The sequence below is a fragment of the Pinus tabuliformis genome, chromosome X (assembly GCF_031772625.1).
Source record: "Pinus tabuliformis cultivar Carrire ecotype Pingquan chromosome X, CPIR1, whole genome shotgun sequence".
NCBI lineage: Eukaryota > Viridiplantae > Streptophyta > Pinopsida > Pinales > Pinaceae > Pinus > Pinus tabuliformis.
The window spans coordinates 508,221,793-508,226,500 of NC_142308.1; positions in this window are offsets into that span (position 1 = coordinate 508,221,793).

The following is a 4,708-nucleotide window of genomic DNA, read 5'->3' on the forward strand; positions in this document are numbered from 1 at the left end:
TTTAAATTTAAAGATTTATTTCATAAAAAAATTTAGTTAAAATTTTTCAATAAATTGAAGAATAAAATAATGAAGGGAAATACATGAAATGAAATTTTTGGAGGGAAATATTTTGGCGAAACTTTTTGGAGGGAAAATTTTATTCTCTAAGCTATATAATATCTTTAGGAGAGTTTGCATTTGTATCATTCAACCTCTTCTATTTGAAAGTGATGGATTCTTCTGATAGTGAAGTTTCGCTTTGTAAAGCATCAACATCTTAATCGCATAACAACTCTAATCATATTGATGAATATAATGGAAATTCTTCCATTATGAATAGAAAGTCAATTCTTCCAATTAGTCCTAATCCTAAGGAATATGAGAGTAGAACTGATGAAAGAGGGGATGGAGAATTTCAAATAAATAAAGAGTCATGGATTCCAATTAGTCCTAATCCTAAGGATTATGAGAGCAATAGTGATGAGGAGCATGATGAAGAATTTCAAAAGAATGGAGTGTCACGATGTCCAATTAGTCCTAATCCTATGGACTATGAGAGCAGCAGTGATGAAGAGTGTTATGATGAATTTCAAAAGAATGGAGTGTCACGGTGTCCACTTAGTCCTAATCCTATCGACTATGAGAGCAGCAGTGATGAAGAGCATGATGACGAATTTCAAAAGAATGGAGTGTCACAGTGTCCACTTAGTCCTAATCCTAAGGACTATGAGAGAAACAGTGATGAGGAGCATGATGAAAAATTTCAAAAGAATGGAGTGTCACGTGGTCCTCTTAGTCTTAATCCTATGTACTATGAGAGCAGTAGTGATGAAGAGCATGATGACGAATTTCAAAAGAATGGAGTGTCACAGTGTCCACTTAGTCCTAATCCTAAGGACTATGAGAGCAACAATGATGAAGAGCATGATAAAAAATTTCAAAAGAATGGAGTGTCATGGTGTCCTCTTAGTCCTAATCCTATGGACTATGACAACAATAGTGATAAAGAGCATGATGACGAATTTCAAAAGAATGGAGTGTCACTATGTCCTCTTAGTCCTAATCCTATGGACTATGAGAGAAGTAGTGATGAAGAGCATGATGAGGAATTTCAAACAAATGGAGTGTCACGGTGTCCACTTAATCCTAATCCTATGGACTATGAGAGAAACAATGATGAAGAGATGATGACGAATTTCAAAAGAATGGAGTGTCACGGTGTCCACTTAGTCCTAATCCTAAGGACTATGATAGAAATAGTGATGAAGAGCATGATGACGAATTTCAAAAGAATAGAGTTTCACGGTGTCCTCTTAGTCCTAATCCTATGGACTATGAGAGCAACAATGATGAAGAGCATGATGAAGAATTTCAAAAGAGTGGAGTGTCACGGTGTCCTCTTAGTCCTAATCCTATGGACTATGAGAGCAACAATGATGAAGAGCATGATGACGAATTTCAAAAGAATGGAGTGTCACGGTGTCCTCTTAGTCCTAATCCTATGGACTGTGAGAGTAGCATTGATGAATAATTTCAACTAAATAGAGTGTCACAATGTCCACTTAGTCCTAATCCTATGGACTATGAAAGCAGCAGTGATGAAGAACATATTGAAGAATTTCAAAAGAATGAAGTGTCACGGTGTCCACTTAGTCCTAATCCTACGGACTATGAGAGCAATAATGATGAAGAGCATGATGAAAAATTTCAAAAGAATGGAGTGTCACGGTGTCCTCTTAGTCCTAATCCTATGGACTATGACAACAACTGTGATAAAGAGCATGAGGATGAATTTCAAAAGAATGGAGTGCCACAGTGTCCTCTTAGTCCTAATCTTATGGACTGTGAGAGAAGCAGTGATGAAGAGCATGATGATGAATTTCAAAAGAATGGAGTGACATGGTGTCCACTTAATCCTAATCCTATGGACTATGAGAGCAACAGTGATGAAGAGCATGATGAAGAATTTCAAAAGAATGGAGTGTCACGGTGTCCACTTAGTCCTAATCCTAAGGACTATGAGAGCAACATTGATGAAGAGCATGATGAAAATTTTCAAAAGAATGGAGTGTCACGATTTCCTCTAAGTCCTAATCCCATGGACTATGAGAGCAGTAGTGATGAAGAGCATGATGACGAATTTCAAAAGAATGGAGTGTCACGGTGTCCACTTAGTCCTAATCCTAAGGACTATGAGAGCAACAGTGATGAAGAGCATGATGAAAAATTTCAAAAGAATGGAGTGTCACAATGTCCTCTTAGTCCTAATCCTATGGACTATGAGAGCAACAGTGATGAAGAGCATGATGACGAATTTCAAAAGAATGGAGTGTCACAATGTCCTCTTAGTCCTAATCCTATGGACTATGAGAGTAGCAGTGATGAAGAGCATGATGACGAATTTCAAAATAATGGAGTGTCACGGTGTCCTCTTAGTCCTAATCCTATGGACTATGAGAGCAGCAGTGATGAAGAGCATGATGACGAATTTCAAAAGAATGGAGTGTCATGGTGTCCACTTAGTCCTAATCCTAAGGACTATGAGAGCAATAGTGATGAAGAGCATGATGACAAGTTCAAAAGAATGGAGTGTCACAGTGTCCTCTTAGTCCTAATCCTATGGACTATGAGAGCAGCAGTGATGAAAAGCATGATGACTAATTTCAAAAGAATGGAGTGTCATAGTGTCCACTTAGTCCTAATCCTAAGGACTATGAGAGCAATAGTGATGAAGAGCATGATGACAAATTTCAAAAGAATGGAGTGTCACGGTGTCCTCTTAGTCCTAATCCTATGGACTATGAGAGAAGCAGTGATGAAGAGCATGATGACGAATTTCAAAAGAATGGAGTGTCACAGTGTCCTCTTAGTCCTAATCCTATCGACTATGAGAGCAGAAGTGATGAAGAGCATGATGACAAATTTCAAAAGAATGGAGTGTCACAGTGTCCTCTTAGTCCTAATCCTATGGACTATGAGAGCAGCAGTGATGAAGAGCGTGATGACGAATTTCAAAAGAATGGAGTGTCGCGGTGTCCTCTTATCCCTAATCCTATGGACTATGAGAGCAGCAGTGATGAATAATTTCAACTGAATAGAGTGTCACAATGTCCACTTAGTCCTAATCCTATGGACTATGAAGGCAGCAGTGATGAAGAACATGACGAAGAATTTCAAAAGAATGAAGTGTCACAGTGTCCACGTAATCCTAATCCTATGGAATATGAGAGCAACAGTGATGAAGAGCATGATGAAAAATTTCAAAAGCATTGAGTGGCATGGTGTCCTCATAGTCCTAATCCAATGGACTACGAGAGCAGCAGTGATGAAGAGCATGATGACAAATTTCAAAAGAATGGAGTGTCACGGTGTCCATTTAGTCCTAATTCTATTGACTATGAGAGCAGTAGTGATGAAGAGCATGATGAAAAATTTCAAAAGAATGGAGTGTCACGGTGTTCACTTAGTCCTAATCCTATGGACTATGAGAGAAGCAGTGATGAAAAGCATGATGACGACTTTCAAAAGAATGGAGTGTCATAGTGTCCACTTAGTCCTAATCGTAAGGACTATGAGAGCAATAGTGATGAAGAGCATGATGAAAAATTTCAAAAGAATGGAGTGTCACGGTGTCCTCTTATTCCTAATCCTATGGACTATGAGAGCAACAGTGATGAATAGCATGATGATGAATTTCAAAAGAATGGAGTGTCACGGTGTCCACTTAGTCCTAATCCTAAGGACTATGATAGCAACAGTGATGAAGAGCATGATAAAAAATTTCAAAAGAATGGAGTGTCAGGGTGTCCTCTTAGTCCTAATCCTATGGACTATGAGAGCAGCAGTGATGAAGAGCATGATGATGAATTTCAAAAGAATGGAGTGTCACGGTGTCCTCTTAGTCCTAATCCTATGGACTATGAGAGCAGCAGTGATGAAGAGCATGATGACGAATTTCAAAAGAATGGAGTGTCATGGTGTCCACTTAGTCCTAATCCTATGGACTATGAGAGCAGTAGTGATGAAGAGCATGATGACGAATTTCAAAAGAATGGAGTGTCATGGTGTCCACTTAGTCCTAATCCTAAGGACTATGATAGCAACAGTGATGACGAGCATGATGACGAATTTCAAAAGAATGGAGTGTCATAGTGTCCTCTTAGTCCTAATCCTATGGACTATGAGAGCAGCAGTGATGAAGAGAATGATGATGAATTTCAAAAGAATGGAGTTTCACGGTGTCCTCTTAGTCCTAATCCTATGGACTATGAGAGCAGTAGTGATGAAGAGCATGATGACGAATTTCAAAAGAATGGAGTGTCATGGTGTCCTCTTAGTCCTAATCCTATGGACTATGAGAGCAGCAGTGATGAAGAATTTCAACTGAATAGAGTGTCACAATGTCCACTTAGTCCTAATCCTATGGACTATGAAAGCAGCATTGATGAAGAACATGATGAATAATTTCAAAAGAATGAAGTGTCATGGTTTTCACTTAGTCCTAATCCTATGGACTATGAGAGCAGCAGTGATGAAGAGTGTGATGAAAAATTTCAAAATAATGGAGTGTCATAGTGTCCTCTTAGTCCTAATCCAATGGACTATGAGAGAAGCAGCGATGAAGAGCATGATGAAAATTTTCAAAAGAATGGAGTGTCATGGTGTCCACTTAGTCCTAATCCTATGGACTATGAGAGCAGTAGTGATGAAGAGAATGATGAAAAAT